The sequence below is a fragment of the Danio rerio genome, chromosome 17, assembly GCF_052040795.2.
Source record: "Danio rerio strain M-AB ecotype USA chromosome 17, GRCz13ab, whole genome shotgun sequence".
NCBI classification, from domain to species: Eukaryota; Metazoa; Chordata; class Actinopteri; order Cypriniformes; family Danionidae; genus Danio; species Danio rerio.
The window spans coordinates 5,472,501-5,495,000 of NC_141037.1; the positions used below are offsets into that span (position 1 = coordinate 5,472,501).

General features: G+C 39.3%; 1 protein-coding gene and 1 long non-coding RNA gene across 7 annotated transcripts in view; both read left to right on the forward strand.

Moving 5' to 3' along the window:
* Positions 1-22,500, forward strand: part of LOC100334314 (kelch-like protein 29) — a 376,785-nt gene that overhangs the window by 17,641 nt on the left and 336,644 nt on the right. The window lies entirely within an intron of this gene.
* On the forward strand, positions 2,869-9,371 carry LOC147832996 (uncharacterized). Its single transcript, XR_015513996.1, has 3 exons — positions 2,869-4,216; positions 5,570-7,060; positions 9,344-9,371. It is a non-coding gene; the product is annotated as an uncharacterized LOC147832996 (long non-coding RNA).

Below are 22,500 nucleotides of genomic sequence, written 5' to 3' on the forward strand. Positions count from 1 at the left end.
GATTTTAGCGGTGTGTTTAAGGAATTGGATGCAGTTTAAAGCATACGTCACCAAAACGTCACTATCTTTTCTATATTTGCAAAACTGCAGGTTGCAGCACATGTTTCCAGTCAGCCTGTGTTGCTTGTTTAATCATTTCCTGAGATTTGATCCCTTGATCCTCAAGTTATGAGGCCAAGGTTATGAATGGCTGTTCTAATAACACTCCATTCATGTGCTAATTAGGATATTACCACAAATTAATTTGATGCTGATTGTAAAAATTAATTAAAATGCTGCCTGGTTTCTATTTCACAGCTTTTCTGTTATGAGATATCTTGCATCATCTACACCAGTGGTCCCTTATCTTTCTATCACCGCTTGTCTGAAGTAATTGGTATATCAAAATGCAAATATTCCATACACAATCTGCTTGTTCAGTTCAGAGTGCACTCACAGCGCTCTGAAAGATGTTTTCAAATGGGGGCGCCTGGAAGACAAGAGTGTGTTGCATTTTCACACTCCCAATATGCCGCGCGCCTCCATATAACAAACTTATGTGCGGAAAAGACATGATATGTAAACGGCCCCTAAAACCAAATCATTTCTGTTGAGCACGTGAACACAATGTCAAATCAGAGCTGTTTAAGAACGCGCTCAACAGCGCTCAAATGTTAGCAGAAAATAGACGTTTTTTTAAAATTTCGATTGGTACCAAATTACAGTATTGTGACAACACTAATATGGATCAAAATACTCTCCTAAGTACTCCGCATAAGTTGTCCCCTAAAAGAATTGTGTTGTTTAAGCTTATTTTTAATAAGTAGTTTCAACAAACAGTTACTAATTTTTAAGTGTGCACAGTAAAAAATGCTGGGTTCCACATTAATAATTCATGTTGTCCAATAGAAATCGATTTAGTTAGCTTAATTATTTTTCAAATTTAAGTGGGTTGACATAAAACAATTCAATTTTCCCCCAAAAAACTAAGGACTTGTGTTGTTTTAGCTTGTTTTTAATAAGTAGTTTGAACAAGCAGCAAAAATAATTTGCTTGAATGTAGCTTTTTTGCATCATTTATAGTAGTTAAAAATTCAAACCTCAAAACTTATCGACGAGTTTTGACCATCTAACGTCTTTATCAGTAGTCAGCTGCCATTCCATGTTGTTTCAGGTGCTACATTGATTGAGGCTTAAAGTAAATCTCCTGTTTAACCTCCAGTAACCTCGCTCATCTCCTGAGATGGCTACTGTTTTTTGATATGCTAAAATCACACCTGCGTTCAGGCTGTTCTTTTGCATTCAGAAAATATGAATCGCCATGAAGTGGATGTTTCTTTCAGATTAGACGGGCCCAGTCGTGCTCCTGGAAATCTTTCCTGCAGAGTTTCAGGCCTCTGGGAGAAAAGAAAAACAGCTGTAATTTTGGAGAGAACATGCAGAGCTTTATTATGTGCTTCTGCTGTTTCACTGGAATTGAAACTGAGCTCTGAATGAGTGTGCTGGTGGTGCTTCAATGTCACTGTGGGGTTATTGTATTTATAAAAACATTCAATTCGGTATTATTTATTAAACTTTTTTTTTTTTTTTTTTTGCTTTAGGGTTTATTTACAGTCATAATTATTTATTAATATTATATTTTTTTCAAATTTTTCCTGAATTATGTTTATCAGAGCAAGGAATTTTAATGAATTAATTAGTTTAATTAATTAAAATTAATTAGTTAATTTTTGACGGTATTCATTCATTTATTTTCTTTTCGGCCTAGTCCCTGTATTAGTCTGGGGTCGCCACAGTGGAATGAACCGCCAACTTATCCAGCACATGTTTTACGCAATGGATGCTCTTTCAGCCGCAACCCATCACTGGGAAATTTGACGGTATTTCCTGTAATATTTTTCCTCTAGAGAAAGTCTTATTTGTTTTATTTCGGCTAGAATAAAAGCAGTTTTTATTGTTTTAAAAACTATTTTACAGTTAATATTATTAGCCCTTAAGCAATATTTGTTGTCAAATGTCTGCAGAAAAAAAAAACCCACTGTTATACAATGCAGGGTTCAACAATGAGGACTGCCCGACTGCCCAATTAAATAATTTCAAACTGAATTGAAATACCTTCATTTTCCATACTGCTCTTTTTATTTTGTTAACACTTAATTTTGCTCTTTATATATTAACGTTTTAAAAATTTTATTTAAATGGTTTTTAACATTTAAATAATTATAGACATTTTTTTATCGACACATTATTTAAAATATGTGGCTTAAAATAGCTATTGAATTTAGTTTTTTCTTTGGTGGGGCCAGTGAAAATTTTGGCAGGGCAAGTAAAAATCTGAACCACTGGCCCAATCAGACCAGTAGAAAAAATCCTTAGCATTGAACCCTGCAATAACTTGCCTAATTACACCAACCTACCCTAATTAATATAATTAATAATTTAAATGTCATTTTAAGCTCAAAATTAGTGGTGTAACGGATCACAAATTTGATGGTTTGGATCAAATTATGGTTTTTTAATCGCGGATTGGACCGTTTTTTTTTTGGATCAGCCAAAAAGAGGAGGAGACAAATGTTCTTTGCTTTCCATTTATTACTAAAGCAGCACTGCGAGACACTTTTGGTTTTAACAAACAGAACATTGTTTGCGAGAACTTAGAACCTGTAATTTTATTAAAATTAGACTGAAGAAATAATCAGCTGAACAAAAATAAAATGTAATTAAAGCTGCAAGCAGCGATGATAGGGACCTCGCACCCGGGCTCACCGCCGCCCGGTGGCCTCAGAATGACAGAGAATAGCGAACAATATTAATTTAAGTCGATATATATAAAGAACCAGAGAAAATCACAGATTTATGCAAAACTTCCTCCTGTCAGCAGGTGTCACTATGACTGTGACTCAAGATTGGCATGTAGATGTCTTTAGGAGAGGCATCTCATCTAACCTGTGACTTTTCAGGTTGATCAGTAATTTTTAGGCTGAGTTATAAGCCTAACTAAATTCTGCCAGCAGGTGGCGCTATGACATGCTCAATATTAATATGTAGATGTGTTCAGGGGAGGACTTTTATCCACCACGTTAGGTTTCAGGCTGATCGGATATTGTGTGGTTGAGATATAAGCCAAAATTCCTTCTGTCACTAGGTGGCGCTATGACTGAATCAATATTGGCATGTAGATGTGTTCAGGAGAGGACTTTTATCAACCTTGTGAAGTTTTAGGCAGATCGGACATTCTGTGGTTGAGTTATAAGGACTTCCTGTTCCATGGCAAAGCGTTGAGGTTTGTCATGCCGCCACGGACACGCCCCTCTCCGAAAACTCTAGATCTTCACAATATATAATCGCTATAGCTTTCAGATAACACCATCAAAATTTGGTACTGATACGATAAAATTTGTGGGAGGAGTTTGTTATGATGTAAATCATGTCATTTCCTGTGGCCAGCTGGTGGCGCTATAACTATATCTGGATATCGGCATGTAAACGTGTTCAGGTCAGGACTCTTATCAAACGTGTGAATTTTGAGACAGATCGGATAATGCATGCCTGAGTTATAACGACTTCCTGTTTTGTGGCGAATCGTCAAAGTTTGCGATGCCGCCACGGACACGCCCATCGACGAAAACTCTAAAGCTTCGCAATTTAACATCACCAAGGCCTTTAGATGACAAAACCTAATTTTGGTGTCGATCGGATAAAATCCCTAGGAGGAGTTCGTTAAAATACAACGCCTGAAAATGGCAAAAACGCCACTTTTTCACCGCAGGAAGTCAAAAATATCCAACTTCCTGTTGGGTTTGAGATATGGCTCCAAGAGACTTTTTCGTATGTTTTGGCGTGTTTGAGGTGTGTGCCAATTTTCGTGCATGTGCGTGATTCGTAGATCAGGGGCTCGTCCGTTTAATTTTTATAGGTGGCGCTGTCGAGTCATTTTGCCACGCCCACTTCATTATTGTTATGTGGATGTGTTCAGGAGAAGACTTTTATCAACCATGTGAAGTTTTAGGCAGATCGCACATTGTGTGGTTGAGTTATAAGGACTTCCTGTTCCATGGCGAAGCGTTGAGGTTTGTCATGCCGCCACGGACACGCCCCTCTGCGAAAACTCTAGATCTCCACAATATATCATTGCTAGGGCTTTCAGATAACACCACCCAATTTTGGTGCTGATACGATAAAATTTGTGGGAGGAGTTTGTTACACCGTAAAACATGTCATTTCCTGTGGCCAGCAGGTGGCGCTGTAACTGTATTTGGATATTGGCATGTAAACGTGTTCAGGTCAGGACTGTTATTAAACGTGTGAATTTTGAGGCAGATCGGATAATGCATGCCTGAGTTATAACAATTTTCTGTTTTGTGGCGAATCATCAAAGTTTGCGAGGCCGCCACAGACACGCCCATCGACGAAAACTCAAAAGCTTCGCAATTTAACATCACCAAGGCCTTTAGATGACAAAACCTAATTTTGGTGTCGATCGGATAAAATCCCTAGGAGGAGTTCGTTAAAATACAACGCCTGAAAATGGCAAAAACGCCACTTTTTCGCCGCAGGAAGTTAAAAATATCTGACTTCCTGTTGGGTTTGAGATATGGCTCCAAGAGACTTTTTCGTATGTTTTGGTTTGTTTGAGGTGTGTGCCAATTTTCGTGCATGTGCGTGATTCGTATATCGGGGGCTCGTCCGTTTAATTTTTCTAGGTGGCGCTGTCGAGTCATTTTGCCACGCCCACTTCCGAAGCCCATAACAAACGTAAATTTTCGCCACTTCTGAGGCGTGTGCAAAGTTTTGTGAGTTTTCGGGCATGTTTAGCCCCTCAAAACCGCGATTCATTCCGCGGAAGAAGAAGAAGAATAATTAAAGCTGCAAGCAGCGATGATAGGGACCTCGCACCCGGGCTCACCGCCGCCCGGTGACCTTACGATGACAGAGAACAGCGAACAATATTAATTTAAGCCAATATATAAAAAAAATCTAAGAAAATCACAGATTTATGCCAAACTTCCTCTTGTCAGCAGGTGGCGCTATAACTGTGACTTAAGATTGGCATGTAAATGTCTTCCGGAGAGGAATATTATCAACCATGTGAAGTTTCAGGCACACGGGACATTGTGTGGCTGAGTTATAAGCCAAACTACCTTCTGCCAGCAGGTGGCGTTATGACTGACTCAATATTGTTATGTGGATGTGTTCAGGATCGGACTTTTATCAACCATGTGACATTTTAGGCAGATCTGACATTGTGTGGCCGAGTTACAAGCCAAACTTCCTTCTGCCAGCAGGTGGCGCTATGACTATGACTCAATATAATTGTAGATGTGCTCAGGAGAGGACTCTCATAAACCATGTTAAGTTTCAGGCAGATCAGACATTGTGTGGTTGAGTTATAAGAACTTCCTGTTCCATGGCGAAGCGTTGAGGTTTGTCATGCCACCACAGACACGCCCCTCTGCAAAAACTCTAGATCTTCACAATATATCATTGCTAGAGCTTTCAGATGACACCACTCTATTTTGGTGCTGATACGGGAAAGTTTGTGGGAGGAGTTTGTTACAGTGTCAAACATGTCATTTCCTGTGGCCAGCAGGTGGCACTATAACTGTAACTGGATAGCGGCACGTAAACCTGATCAGGTCAGGACTGTTATTAAATGTGTGAATTTTGAGGCAGATCGATAAATGCATCCCTGAGTTATAAAGACTTCCTGTTTTGTGGCGAATCATCAAAGTTTGCGAGGCCGCCACGGACACGCCCATCGATGAAAACTCTAAAGCTTCGCAATTTAACATCACCAAGGCTTTAAGATGACAAAACCCAATTTTGGTGTTTATCAGATAAAATCCCTAGAAGGAGTTTGTTAAAATACAACGCCTGAAAATGGCCACTTTTTCGCCACAGGAAGTTAAAAATATCCGACTTCCTGTTGGGTTTGAGATATGGCTCCAAGAGACTTTTTCGTATGTTTTGCGATGTTTGAGGTGTGTGCCAATTTTTGTGCATGAGCGTGATTCGTAGATCGGGGGCTCGTCCGTTTAATTTTTCTAGGTGGCGCTGTCGAGTCATTTTGCCACGCCAACTTCAATATTGTTATGTGGATGTGTTCAAGAGATGACGTTTATCAACCATGTGAAGTTTCAGGCAGATCGGACATTGTGTGGTTGTGTTATAAGGACTTCCTGTTCCATGGCGAAGCGTTGAGGTTTGTCATGCCACCACGGACACGCCCCTCTGCGAAAACTCTAGATCTTCACAATATAACATCGCTAGAGCTTTCAGATAACACCACTCAATTTTGGTGTTGATACAATAAAATTTGTGGGAGGAGTTTATAACTCTGTAAATCATGTCATTTCCTGTGGCCAGCAGGTGGCGCTGTAACTGTATCTGGATATTGGCATGTAAACGTGTTCAGGTCAGGACGCTTATCAAGCGTGTGAATTTTGAAGCAGATCTGATAATGCATGCCTGAGTTATAACGACTTCCTGTTTTGTGGCGAATCGTCAAAGTTTGCGAGGCTGCCACGGACACGCCCATCGATGAAAACTCTAAAGCTTCGCAATTTAACATCGCCAAGGCCTTTAGATGACAAAACCCAATTTTGGTGTCGATCGGATAAAATCCCTAGGAGGAGTTCGTTAAAATACAACGCCTGGAAATGGCAAAAACGCCACTTTTTCGCCGCAGGAAGTACAAAATATCCAACTTCCTCTTGGGTTTGAGATATGGCTCCAAGAGACTTTTTCGTATGTTTTGGCATGTTTGAGGTGTGTGCCAATGTTCGTGCATGTGCGTGATTCGTGGATTGGGGGCTCGTCCGTTTAATTTTTCTAGGTGGCGCTGTCGAGTCATTTTGCCACGCCCACTTCCGAAGCCCATAATAAACGTAAATTTTCGCCACTTCTGAGGCGTGTGCAAAGTTGCGTGAGTTTTCGGGCATGTTTAGCCCCTCAAAACCGCGATTCATTCCGGAGGAGAATAATAATAATAATAATTAAAGCTGCAAGCAGCGATGATAGGGACCTCGCACCCGGGCTCACCGCCGCCCGGTGGCATCAGGATGACAGAGAACAGCGAACAGTAATAATTTAAGCCGATATATTAAAAATATCTGAGAAAATCACAGATTTATGCCAAACTTCCTCCTGTCAGCAGGTGGCGCTATAACACTGACTCATGACTGGCATGTAGATGTCTTCAGGAGAGGAAACTTATCAACCATGTGAAGTTTTAGGCAGATCGGACATTGTTTGGCTGAGTTATAAGCCAAACTGCCTTTTTTCAGCAGGTGGCGCTATGACAGACTCAATGTTGTTATGTAGATGTGTTTAGGAGAGGACTTTCATCAACCTTGTGAAGTTTCAGGCAGATCGGACTTTGTGTGGTTGAGTTATACTGCAAACTACCATCTGCCAGCAGGTGGCGCTATAACTGTGACTTAAGATTGGCATGTAGATGCCTTCAGTAATGGAATTTAATCAACTATGTGAAGTTTCAGGCAGATCGGAGTTTGTGTGGTTGAGTTATAAGCCAATCTACCTTCTGCCAGCAGGTGGCGCTATGACTGATTCAATATTGTTATGTGGATGTGTTCAGAAGAGGACTTTTATCAATCATGTGAAGTTTCAGGCAGATCAGACATTGTGTGGTTGAGTTATAATAACTTCCTGTTCCATGGCGAAGCGTTGAGGTTTGTCATGCCACCACGGACACGCCCCTCTGCAAAAACTCTAGATCTTCACAATATATCATCGCTAGAGCTTTCAGATGACACCACTCTATTTTGGTGCTGATACGGGAAAGTTTGTGGAAGGAGTTTGTTACAGTGTCAAACATGTCATTTCCTGTAGCCAGCAGGTGGTGCTATAATTGTAACTGGATATCGGCACGTAAACCTGTTCAGGTCAGGACTGTTATTAAATGTGTGAATTTTGAGGCAGATCTGATAATGCATGCCTGAGTTATAACGACTTCCTGTCTTGTGGCGGATCATCAACGTTTGCGAGGCCGCCACGGACACGCCCATCGACAAAAACTCTAAAGCTTCGCAATTTTACATCACCAAGGCCTTTAGATGACAAAACACAATTTTTATTGTCAATCAGATAAAATCCCTAGGAGGAGTTCGTTAAAATATAACGCCTAGAAATGGCAAAAGAGCCACTTTTTCGCCACAGGAAGTTAAAAATATACGACTTCCTGTTGAGTTTGAGATATGGCTCCAAGAGACTTTTTCGTATGTTTTGCCATGTTTGAGGTGTGTGCCAATTTTCGTGCATGTGCGTGATTTGTAGATCGGGGGCTCGTCCGTTTAATTTTTATAGGTGGCGCTGTTGAGTCGTTTTGCCACGCCCACTTCAATACTGTTATGTGGATGTGTTCAAGAGATGACGTTTATCAACCATGTGAAGCTTCAGGCTGATTGGACATTTTGTGGTTGAGTTACAAGGACTTCCTGTTCCATGGCGAAGCGTTGAGGTTTGTCATGCCGCCACGGACACGCCCCTCTGCGAAAACTCTAGATCTTCACAATATATCATCACCAGAGCTTTCAGATAACACCACCTAATTTTGGTGCTGATACGATAAAATTTGTGGATGGAGTTTGTTACTCCGTAAATCATGTCATTTCCTGTGGCCAGCAGGTGGCGCCGTAACTGTCTCTGGATATTGGCATGTAAACGTGTTCAGGTCAGGACGCTTATCAAGCGTGTGAATTTTGAGGCAGATCGGATAATGCATGCCTGAGTTATAACGGCTTCCTGTTTCGTGGCGAATCGTCAAAGTTTGCGAGGCCGCCACGGACACGCCCATCGACGAAAACTCTAAAGCTTCGCAATTTAACATCATCAAGGCCTTTAGATGACAAAACCCAAATTTGGTGTCGATCGGATAAAATCCCTAGGAGGAGTTCGTTAAAATACGACGCCTGGAAATGGCAAAAACGCCACTTTTTCGCCGCAGGAAGTTAAAAATATCCGACTTCCTGTTGGGTTTGAGATATGGCTCCAAGAGACTTTTTTGTATGTTTTGGTGTGTTTGAGGTGTGTGCCAATTTTCGTGCGTGTGTGTGATTCATGGATCGGGGGCTCGTCCGTTTAATTTTTCTAGGTGGCGCTGTCGAGTCATTTTGCCACGCCCACTTCCGAAGCCCATAACAAACGTAAATTTTCGCCACTTCTGAGGCGTGTGCAAAGTTTCGTGAGTTTTCGGGCATGTTTAGCCCCTCTAAATCGCGATTCATTCCGCGGAAGAAGAAGAAGAAGAAGAAGAAGAATAATAATTAAAGCTGCAAGCAGCGATGATAGGGACCTCGCACCCGGGCTCACCGCCGCCCGGTGGCCACAGTATGACAGAAAACAGCGAACAATAATAATTTAAGCTGATATATATAAAAAACCTGAGAAAATCACAGATTTATGCCAAACTTCCTCCTGTCAGCGGGTGGCGCTATGACTGTGACTCAATATTGGTATGTAGATGCCTTCAATGCAGGAATCTTATCAACCATGTGAAGTTTCAGACAGATCAGGCATTGTGTGCCTGAGTTAGAAGCCAAACTACCTTTTGCCAGCAGGTGGCGCTATGACAGACTCAATATTGGCATGTAGATCTGTTCAGGAGAGGAATCTTATCAACCATGTGAATTTTCAGGCAGATCGGACATTGCTTGGCTGAGTTATAAGTAATTTCTTGTTGCCAGTAGGTGGCGCTATGACTGTGACTCAACATTGGCATGTAGATGTGTTCAGGAGAGGATTTTAATCAACCATGTGAAGTTTCAGGCAGATCAGACATTGTGTGGCTGAGTTATGAGCCAAACTAACTTCTGCCAGCTGGTGGCGCTATGACTGTGACTTAATATTCTTATGTAGATGTGTTCAGGAGAGGACTTTTATCAACCATGTGAAGTTTCAGGCTGGTGAGACATTGTGTGGTTGAGTTATAACGATTTCCTGTTCCATGGCGAAGCGTTGAGGTTTGTCATGCCGCCATGGACACGCCTTTCTCCGAAAACTCTAGATCTTCACAATATTACATCGCTAGAGCTTTGAAATGAAACCCCTCAAATTTGGTGTTGATACGGTAAAGTTTGTAGAAGGAGTTTATTACAGTGTAAAACATGTCATTTCCTGTGGCCAGCAGGTGGCGCTTTAACTGTATCTGGATATCTGCATGTAAACGTGTTCAGGTCAGGACTCTTATCAAACGTGTGATTTTTGAGGCAGATCGGATAATGCATGCCTGAGTTATAATGACTTCCTGTTTTGTGGCGAATCGTCAAAGTTTGCGAGGCCGCCACGGACACGCCCATCGACGAAAACTCTAAAGCTTCGCAATTTAACATCGCCAAGGCCTTTAGATGACAAAACCCAATTTTGGTGTCGATCGGATAAAATCCCTAGGAGGAGTTCGTTAAAATACAACGCCTGGAAATGGCAAAAACGCCACTTTTTCGCCGCAGGAAGTTAAAAATATCCGACTTCCTGTTGGGTTTGAGATATGGCTCCAAGAGACTTTTTCGTATGTTTTGGCATGTTTGAGGTGTGTGCCAATTTTCGTGCATGTGCGTGATTCGTGGATCGGGGGCTCGTCCGTTTAATTTTTCTAGGTGGCGCTGTCGAGTCATTTTGCCACGCCCACTTCCGAAGCCCATAATAAACGTAAATTTTCGCCACTTCTGAGGCGTGTGCAAAGTTGCGTGAGTTTTCGGGCATGTTTAGCCCCTCAAAACCGCGATTCATTCCGCGGAAGAAGAAGAAGAAGAAGAAGAATAATAATAAACAGAGCAATTCCAATAGGGCCTACGCACCGTTTCGGTGCTCGGTCCCTAATAAGAAACGGAGCAATTCCAATAGGGCCTTGCACCGTTCGGTGCTCGGTCCCTAATAAGAAACGGAGCAATTCCAATAGGGCCTTGCACCGTTCGGTGCTCGGTCCCTAATAATAATAAACGGAGCAATTCCAATAGGGCCTACGCACCGTTTCGGTGCTCGGTCCCTAATAAACAGAGCAATTCCAATAGGGCCTACGCACCGTTTCGGTGCTCGGTCCCTAATTAAAGCTGCAAGCAGCGATGATAGGGACCTCGCACCCAGGCTCACCGCCGCCCGGTAGCCTCAGGATAACAGAGAACAGCGAACAATATTAATTTCAGCCGATATATATAAAGAACCTGAGAAAAATCACAGATTTATGCAAAACTTCCTCCTGTCAGCAGGTGGCGCTATAACTGTGACTCAAGATTGACATGTAGATGTCTTTAGGAGAGGCATCTCATCTAACCTGTGAATTTTCAGGCAGATCGGACATTGTTTGGCTGAGTTATAAGCCAAACTACCTTCTGCTATCAGGTGGCGCTATGACTGTGACTCAATATTGTTATGTGAATGTGTTCAGGGGAGGACTTTTATCAACCATGTGAAGTTTCAGGCTGATCGGACTTTGTGTGGTTGAGTTATGAGGACTTCCTGTTCCATGGCGAAGCGTTGAGGTTTGTCATGCTGCCACAGACACGCCCTTCTGTGAAAATTTCAGACCCTAACAAAATGTAATTGCTAGAACTTTCAGATAACAACCAACCAAACTTGGAGCTGATACGAAAAATTTTTTGGGAGGAGTTTATTACTCTGTAAATCATGACATTTCTTGTGGCCAGCAGGTGGCGCTGTAACTGTATCTGGATATTGGCATGTAAATGTGTTCAGGTCAGGACTCTTATTAAACATGTGAATTTTGAGGCAGATCAGATAATGCATGCCTGAGTTATAATGACTTCCGATTTTGTGGCGAATCGTCAAAGTTTGCGAGGCCGCCACGGACACGCCCATTGACAAAAACTCTAAAGCTTCACAATTTAACATCGCCAAGGCCTTTAGATGACAAAACCTAATTTTGGTGTCGATCAGATAAAATCCCTAGGAGGAGTTCGTTAAAATACAACGCCTGGAAATGGCAAAAATGCCACTTATTTGCCGCAGGAAGTTAAAAATATCCGACTTCTTGTTGGGTTTGAGATATGGCTCCAAGAGACTTTTTCGTATGTTTTGGCGTGGTTGAGGTGTGTGCCAATTTTCGTGCATGTGCGTGATTCGTAGATCAGGGGCTCGTCCGTTTAATTTTTATAGGTGGCGCTGTTGAGTCATTTTGCCACGCCCACTTCACTATTGTTATGGGGATGTGTTCGGGAAAGGACTTTTATCAAGCATGTGAAGTTTTAGGCTGATCGGACTTGGTGTGGTTGAGTTATAAGGACTTCCTGTTCCATGGCGAAGCGTTGAGGTTTGTCATGCCGCCACAGACACGCCCCTCTGCGAAAACTCTAGATCTTCACAATATATCATCGCTAGAGCTTTCAGATAACACCACTCAAATTTGGTGCTGGTACAATAAAGTTTGTGGGAGGACTTTGTCACACTGTAAAACATGTCATTTCCTGTGGCCAGCAGGTGGCGCTATAACTGTATCTGGATAGTGGCATGTAAACGTGTTCAGGTCAGGACGCTTATCAAGCGTGTGAATTTTGAGGCAGATCGGATAATGTATCACTGAGTTATAATGACTTCCTGTTTTGTGGCGAATCGTCAAAGTTTGCGAAGCCGCCACGGACACGCCCATCGACGAAAACTCTAAAGCTTCGCAATTTAACATCGCCAAGGCCTTTAGATGACAAAACCTAATTTTGGTGTTGATCGGATAAAATCCCTAGGAGGAGTTCGTTAAAATACAACGCCTGGAAATGGCAAAAATGCCACTTTTTCGCTGCAGGAAGTTAAAAATATCTGACTTCCTGTTGAATTTGAGATATGGCTCCAAGAGACTTTTTCGTATGTTTTGGCATGTTTGAGGTGTGTGCCAATTTTCGTGCATGTGCGTGATTCGTGGATCGGGGGCTCGTCCGTTTAATTTTTCTAGGTGGCGCTGTCGAGTCATTTTGCCACGCCCACTTCCGAGACCCATAATAAACGTAAATTTTCGCCACTTCTGAGGCGTGTGCAAAGTTCCGTGAGTTTTCGGGCATGTTTAGCCCCTCAAAATCGCGATTCATTCCGGAAAAGAATAATAATAATAATAATAATAAACGGAGCAATTCCAATAGGGCCTTGCACCGTTCGGTGCTCGGTCCCTAATAATAATAATAATAATAATAATAATAATAAACGGAGCAATTCCAATAGGGCCTACGCACCGTTTCGGTGCTCGGTCCCTAATAATAAACGGAGCAATTCCAATAGGGCCTTGCACCGTTCGGTGCTCGGTCCCTAAATATTCAGTACTGTGAAAAAGTCACCGTTACTACTACTGTTGCTGATAACGCTAAATGTAGGAATCTAACACTATCCTTTGCACAGCATATTTATTTTTAGTCTCATTTTAGTAAATGATTCAGTTATTCACACATAAATCTTCATGTTTTATTGCTGGATGGATCATTTTTAAAGAATTATTCAGTGGCTATTTTTGATGGCAGGTTGCCACGACTTGTTGGCTAAATAATGTAATTGCTGCCTACAACTTTCATTTTTAATTAATTTATTAATTATTCATTCATTCATTCATTTTCTTTTCGGCTTAGTCCCTTAATTAATCTGGGGTCGAACATGCAAACTCCACACAGAAACGCCAACTGACCCAGCCAAGCCGATTAACTCATTCATTTTGTTGTTGGCTTAGTCCCTTTATTAATCCGGGGTCACCAACCTATTCATTAATTAATCATAAGTATTTTTATTTTATGTTTATTTTTTATTGTAATTAATTTTTTTTGTTATTCAAGAATGAAAATATACAACCACGTTCAGGAGATCAATATAAGAGAGAAACAAAAGAGGGAAAATACTTGATACTGTAAGCTGAGAAAATATTATATACTTTTCCTTCTATGCTAATGAAGGACTACTGAGATATTCCAAGCATGGGATGGGTCCTCCTGGTGAGGCAGAGTTCCTCACAGCTCCGATACACATCTCTGCCATTTGCTTACAGTAACCATGTGCTCTTCACCATACACAATTCATCTGCTTGTGTTCTTCTTTCAGATAACTTTGTCATGTTTGGTGTCATTTGACAGTTTATGACTTCAGTGTTGCACTGACGAAATCAACAGAGACATTGATTAATTGTGTTTCAATCTACAATATATTTACTATTGTTGGGTCATGGCCTGAGGAGAGTATGTTAATGTACTTCTGCCCCACTTCATCTCTTTAACTTCTCATGTTCAGCTGGTTTTGGGGGTTGGTTTTCACTCATGTTTGACAATGCGTTGCTCAGGGTATAATAGGGAAAGGTAACTGTTGATCTGGGAGAATGGCTTTTACTCTGCATCTCCCGCACACCAGTGCATAGCCTCATATGCTAAAAAAGCCAGTTTCACTGTCTTTGTTGCTCAGCAGTGCATATGTTACAGCTAATTTCTTTATACAGTATGTTAGTTTGTGTCATTCTAATGTCTGTATATTTGATCATGTAACTTAATAAACAAGTTTGCCTGCTTTAAGACGTAGAGATTCTTTCTCTTTATCATTAATGAAAACAACTTTAATGGAGTCAGATTAATTACAATGGAGTCAGATAAATAATAGATTTAAACACGCCATCCTTCAACTGCTTTCTGTTTCCGACTATTGGTTCAGAATAGCAGCGTAAGCTTCAAGCTTACAATACATTAGCTGTAGAAAGAAAAAAAGACAAAAACAAAGAAAGCAGTAAGTAAATTTCAATTGTATAAAAGTGTATGAAAATAAACAAATTAAGAGCATTACAGGAAAGCTAACTTAAATCAGAGTCAAAAGACAGCAGTTCTTCATATAGAACTAAGAATCTGACACATTTTTTGTTGTTACACTTACAAAAAGATTTGGGCAATGAGTCAACTTCAATCAGAAAATGTTGAGTTTGTCCAACAAGATAAAAAAGTTGAATGGCTTTTTAAGGCAGTTATAAAAACTGTATAAAGAAGTTACTGTATTTGGTGTCCAGTCAAACGATAGCCAGACTAGCCAAACTCGAACTGTCTTTGCTTTTATATGAGATTATTACAGCTGAATGTCAGTTTATCCTGCGTAAACCTTCGGCTCATTTCTTTGCAGTAGAAATCTATGAATGTTTTTTTCTAACCCCCTGAAAAGAAAGCAAAACCTGTAGTATGGCCGTGTTGTCTCATAGTTTTTCACATTGTAGATGCTTGTCTATTATAGCACATGTAATCAGTGTGAATATTTGCACTTTGTTCACTTTAAGGAGCTGCCGGCTAAAGGTTAATTGCTTTTGCTAATGTTATTGAAGCACCCTTCTGGAAGTGGGTCATGTGCGCTCCTTACATGATGGCCTTTGTAGGAGCCAGTTCTAGCCATTTTTCTCACAAGATTGTACTGAAAACATCATGCTCAAGGTGCTGCTTGCTGTAGATTCACTGATGTTAAAGGAATAAGTCATGCAAAAATACAATAATGTTTATCTGTTATCATTTACTCTGCCTCATGTTGTTTTCAAACCGGTTTGACTTGCTTTTTTTTAGTGGAGAAGTTTCCATGCACTAATACTGAATGGCAATTGAGGCTTTTATAATGAGGCCATGTTCACACTAATACGTTTTTATTTAAAACAAACTGCCATGTATTTTATCACCTTTTGGACTATTATGAACTCTGAATGATGGAATTACATTTTTTTGAGTGAAGATTAAAGATACAGATGAAAGACACATCTGACACATTAAACAAATCCAATGAATATTTGTTATCCAATGTGTCCATATGTTAGCAACAATACTGTTTTTTTATTGTTGATTGAGATTCCTGCTTTTTTTTCATTTCAAGAAAAAAAAATTATATATATATATATATATATATATATATATATATATATATATATATATATATATATATATAGCTATTTAAAATTTATTGCGATGTGACATCTGAAATCTTGCCTAGGGTGCCAAATTGGTTAGGGCCGGGCCTGGTGAGGACATTTCGGTTCAGACTACAGTCTCGCATTTTTTTTTGTACCAAGATAATTAAGATGGTTTATTTATGTTTACTGAAGTACAAATATGTTTATTCGAAATGGCTAATTTATCTTTATTAGCTTCACATGTATGTTTATTTTCAAAATGTAGGAATTTATGTGTTCCCCAGTTTGTACATGGGCTAGTAGCAGCTGTGAGATTTCAGTGTTATTTTTTTTTTATACAATACACTAGGAACTAGTGTACTTTTCTTGGCTTTTAAGTAAAACAAAATGAGTATTGTAATAAATCGTTTTAATTTTTTTACTGTTCCTATTGCCTGTAGAAAAAAAATATATATCAAGCCATGAGACGAGAACTGAACTGAACCGAAAACCTTGTTTAAAAACCAAGATATGTATTGAACCGTGGACTAACTGTATTGTTACATCCCTAATATATATATATATATATATATATATATATATATATATATATATATATATATATATATATATATATATATATATATATATATATATATATATATATATATATATATATAAATTAACCTATCTAACCATAATATATATATGTGAAATTACATTATACATTTTAAAATGAGCAAATTGGAAAAAAAATATTAAATAAGAGTGCTTTAAAAAATTTGTAAAACACGTAAATTGCTCGACTTTTAAGGTTTTATGACAGTAATGTGCACAAGCGGTTATCTAGTTTATTTAAACTGAACTCAGATTAGTTAGATCAAATGATCTTTAACTTGCTGTTATGGAACCAGTTTAAGCGTGGATGTTTAGTTCAGCTCATTGAAGTCAGACTGTTGACTTTAATCGCAGCTTTTTTAAACCACTTTTATGAAACAGCCCCCAGGACAGAGTTTGGACACCCCTGGTCTAGTCTATCAATTCAAGTGTGAGTATGAAGCTCAAGTATTAGCAACATTAACAATTACTTGGATGTCCTGCAAAGTGGAGGGTTTAGGATTATAGGAGGACTATAATCAATTGGTTCACTTAGAAAAGAATTATCATTTTAATGTTTCTTTTTTTTTGCATTGGTTCTAATGTCATTTTGATTGAAAAAAATTTCTATCTATCTATCTATCTATCTATCTATCTATCTATCTATCTATCTATCTATCTATCTATCTATCTATCTGTCTGTCTGTCTGTCTGTCTGTCTGTCTGTCTGTCTGTCTGTCTGTCTGTCTGTCTGTCTGTCTGTCTGTCTGTCTGTCTGTCTGTCTGTCTGTCTGTCTGTCTGTCTGTCTGTCTGTCTGTCTGTCTGTCTGTCTGTCTGTCTGTCTGTCTGTCTGTCTGTCTGTCTGTCTGTCTGTCTGTCTATCTATCTATATATATGCTTTACTGAGCTGGTTCATTGAATGTAAATAAATTAATACTATTATTTAAAAGAAATAATATGTATATATGTATATATGTATATATATATATATATATATATATATATATATATATATATATATATATATATATATATATATATATATATATATATATATATATAATGCACATCAGTAAGTTTAAAAATGTATTTTCCTGTAAGAAAACATTGCAAATAATTGGAAATCTGGCGAGACTGTGTTCTCTGGAATCCGCTCAGGTGATGGACTTCTGCTTTCTGATTGCTTGCTGCGGAACCGCGTCATAGCTCAATACCATAAAGTTGACTTGATTTCAACTCTCCACGGCGCCCACGCTGGCAAAGATGCGCCACGATGCATCTCGCCGCTTATCACCGCCGGCTTCCATTGAAAATGAAGGACTTCTGGCTACTTTGACGCTCTCGCCGCTTTCGGTGTTAACGTACAGTAAGAATATGAAGTACAGGTCATGTTCCATAAAGGTATTTTGTAAGTATCCTACTTTAAATATATATATATATATATATATATATATATATATATATATATATATATATATATATATATATATATATATATATATATATATATATATATATATAAAAATTAGCATTGCTAAGGGCTTAATCTTGACAAATTTAAAGGCAATTTATTTTTCTCTAAAATTATATTTTAAAACATCGTGTTGCAGAATTTTCCATAGCTGTATATCTCAGCTAAATATTGTCCTATCCTAACAAACCATACATCAATAGGAAGCTTATTTATCCAGCTTTCAGATAACGCATGAATCTCAATTTCCCAAAATGGACTCTTCTGTCTGTTTTTGTGCTCCAGGGTCACAAATGAACTTCTCAGAAGAAAGAAGTAAATGATAAATGGTGCCAGATTTAGTTTAGACGGATCTGTTCTCTTTATTTCAAGGCAGATAGCGCAGCATTTTGATATTTATAGCATTGCACTGAAGAGACCTTCATCTTGAGCTCATTCAGAGGTTGCTGACGCCGTCTGGACTTCTGTGCGCGCGGCTGCAGTGTTGCGTTAAATAGGCCAGTTGTGAATGAAAATCGATGGCAGCGCTTGTGCTTTTGTTTACTCATCTGAAAATGAAGGACTTGGGTTTGCTTACAGACCCAATTTACTCCCAGATCTCGCGCAGCATGCGGATTAATTTAATTTGTCTTCATATTCGGACACAACAGAGAACAGACCACTCAGTAAAATAAACAAACAGTTAGCAAATGATAATCATCTTCTGCTTTCAAACATATGCATTTTATTACTTTTATTTATGAATTATTTATTTTAAATAATAGTATTAATTTGTTTACATTTAATGAACCAATGTGAATATAAAAGCAACTTCAGCTCAGTAAAGCAGGCTAGGTGGAATACCACTGTTTACCGATGTTTTGTTGTTAAACTAAATTAAAATCTAAATTATCAGATTTTTTAAAATTATTATTTTTTTATTATATTATTATTAAAGGGACCTTACGAAAATGAAAATAGTCACATTAATCTATCGCCTGAAGATTTCAGTGGCTGAACAACACTATTGTGCATATAACCCATTCATAAGAACACAATCTACATCAGCTTTGGGGACTGAAAATTCAGCATTTTAAAGGGGTGGTCCTTAGCACATTTTTAATCCTTGGTTGTGTTTATAAGATGCAAAGCAATGCGTTCTCATGCTTCATTTGTAGAAAATCACTTTATTTTTTTATATATCCTACTCTGATTATAAACAGCTACTCGGCTAGCATGAAAACCGATGTCATATTTCCTAGTTCCTCTGCAAGGCCCAACCTCAAGAGGCTTTGATTGGTCAGCTAACATAATGTGCTGTGATTCGCGGATGGGCTTCACGTCACCAGGAGAAACGTCATGCTCTTACAAGCACGTGCTTTTGCTCTGTGTAAACACTGTCAGTCAGTGTAGCTGTTAGCCGCATCAGTTGAGCCTGAATTGGATAGAAAATGACACATAGGACACAGCTGAAGCTCATAATAAACTTTGACAAGTGACTTTCATATATATATTTGGGATAAGCTTGTGTAAGTTATATAAAACAATCACATATTTTTTGCGAGTTCGTTATTTGAGATGTAGAATGCAGGGAAAGCCTTTGCATAGACACTGCTGCGCGGGTGAGGATTGTGGGTGTTTACAGCGGTTTGACAGATAAATATTAATTTGTAGCTAAATTGTTAGCAGTGCCAAACAGCATTTACCGTTGTTTACATCCTTGTTTACGTCCTCTCTACAACATACTGTTAACGTTAGAAACTGTGCATGTAGTTGATCAATTTGAACAAATGAAAACACTTACAGGCTGTGGCTCACAATCCACAGCTCGTCTATTATTGTTAGAGATTCTGGAAGATGTCCTTTGTCAAATGCTAGAGCTATATCTTTGTTATAATTTTCGGGAACATAATTAAAATTAAACTGTAAAGGTTTTGTGATCTCTGTAAAAGCCAATGTCTCACTTTGCATTGAGCGTCTTACATTCAGAGATGTTATGTTATGTTATGTTATGTTTATGTTCACACAGCATTACACCTCAACTAAAGTTTAAAATATGATATTGTAGTAGAGCAACCTTTTGAAAAGTTTTGATTAAGCGTTTGTTTTTACTACTGCCACTCTCTCGTGTGCACGTAAACATGCAAATGATGGATCTGCATGAACAGGGCTGCGCAGATGTACGAATCTACATTAGTTGACAGTTTGGGCTACTTATCAGAATTATGTCGGCCTGACAAATGAATGACACTTTTTAGTCTTATGCCTTACCCAGAATATAAAAATACATATAAATACATTTAGATCATTTACTTTAATCATTACTATTGGAATGTAAAGAGACTTTCAACCAGCACAACAAAACGTGTTTCTTAAGACGTTCACCTACTGCACCTTTAAGTTCATTTGTGTCAGTTAGGAATCTGCTAACTAGGTTGCTGTTGGAGTGGATGTCATTGAAATGGCTGTAAATAATATTAGAGGTCATTTATTTTTAGTTGAAGTGTGTATGACTTTGCGTTGTTTAAAAAGTTAAACTAGGAGCCGCTCACGCTTGATTAATCATTAAGCAGTTAAAGCCTGTTAGGTCACTAATGTTTAGTCTGATAAAAGCGTTTAGTTGCATTTGTTATTCTGACACCAGTGGAAAAAACAATGAATAAATTAACCCTAATGATCAATATCCTTTCTCCTCATTGATTTGTAGTGTTGCATGTGAAGGATCTGAAAATGACCCTCAGGCAAATAGTGCATGTTCAATAATGTTAAAAGATTTGCTTTGTCTAGAAAAAGTGTAAGCTGTGTTTTTGCTGCTATACACTACCTGACAGAAGTCTTGCCGTCAATCCCAGTTGTAAAAGCAACAAATAATAAGGTGACGTCTAGTTCCAATGATCCCAATCATCACAAACACTGCAGAAGACCTACTGGAACCCGCATGGGGCAAAGATTCTCATAGAAATCAGACAAGTTTGGTGAAGGAAAAATCATGGTTTGGGGTTGCATTCAGTATGGGGGTGTGTGAGAGATCTGCAGAGTGGATGGCAACATCAACAGCCTGAGGTATCAAGACATTTGTGCTGCCCATTACAATACAAACCACAGGAGAGGGCAAATTCTCCAGCAGGATAGAGCTCCTACTCATACTTCAGCCTCCACATCAAAGCTCCTGAAAGCAAAGAAGGTCAAGGCGCTCCAGGATTGGCTAGCCCAGTCACCAGACATGAACATTATTAAGCATGTCTGGGGTAAGATGAAGGAGGAGGGATTGAAAATGAATCCAAAGAGTCTTGATGAACTCTGGGAGTCCTGCAGGAAAGCTTTCTTTGCCATTACAGATGACTTTATTAATCAGTGATTGGAGTCATTGCAGAGATTTACATTTACATTTAGTCATTTAGCAGACGCTTTTATCCAAAGCGACTTACAAATGAGGACAAGGAAGCAATTTACACAACTATAAGAGCAACAATGAATAAGTGCTGTAGGCAAGTTTCAGGTCTGTAAAGTCTAAGAAGGAAAGTATTAGTAGTATTAGTATTTTTTATTTTTTTTTGGTACTGTTAGTGTGATATTCAGAGAGGCAATTGCAGATTAGGAAGTGAAGTGGAGACTAAATAGTTGAGTTTTTAGTCGTTTCTTGAAAATAGCGAGTGACTCTGCTGTTCTGATGCAGTTAGGGAGTTCATTCCACCAACTGGGCAGATTGAGCGTGAGCGTTCGCGAAAGTGATTTCTTTCCTCTTTGGGATGGAACCACGAGGCGACGTTCATTCACAGAACGCAAGTTTCTGGAGGGCACATAGATCTGCAGAAGTAAGAGCAGATAAGGAGCAAGGCCAGAAGTCACTTTGTAGGCAAACATCAGAGCTTTGAATTTGATGCGAGCAGCAACTGGCAGCCAGTGCAAACGGACTAGCAGCGGAGTGACATGTGCTCGTTTAGGTTCATTGAAGACCACTCGTGCTGCTGCGTTCTGGAGCAGCTGAAGAGGCTTGATAGAGTTAGCTGGAAGCCCGGCTAGTAGAGAGTTGCAGTAATCCAGTTTGGAGAGAACAAGAGCTTGAACAAGTCGTATCTTTCTGATTATTCTGGTTATAGAGTGCGAATCTGCACGATCGAGCAGTTCTAGATGTATGGATGCAGTCCTCCAAGCTCATGATGGAGTCAGACACAATATTCATTCTGTCACCACTGCAGCAGGACTTTATATTCTATACTTGTCACGGTTCTGAAAGGATGAGGGAGCGAGGTGCAGCAAATAATGGGTATTTATTAATCATAAAAATAAAAGGCAAAACAAACTACCCCAAGGGGGAAAACATTAACAAAGCACACAAACAAACTTGGCTGGGCTGGCAAGACAAGACTGGAGCAGGAACACAGGGGGAGTGTAGATGGCGAACTGGCGCAGGACAGAAGACATGAGGAGATTATAAAGCAGAAGTAAATTGACACAAACAGGTGAACATGACAAACTAATAATGGGTTAACAAGGAGGGTGGGACTAGACAATAGACGGGAGAGCGCATGACACAGAGACAACACAAGCCATGCGCTCACATGAAACGAGACTAGAACATGCAGCCAATGAGAACTCATTAACCACGTGTTCATATGACAAGAAAAGCAACAG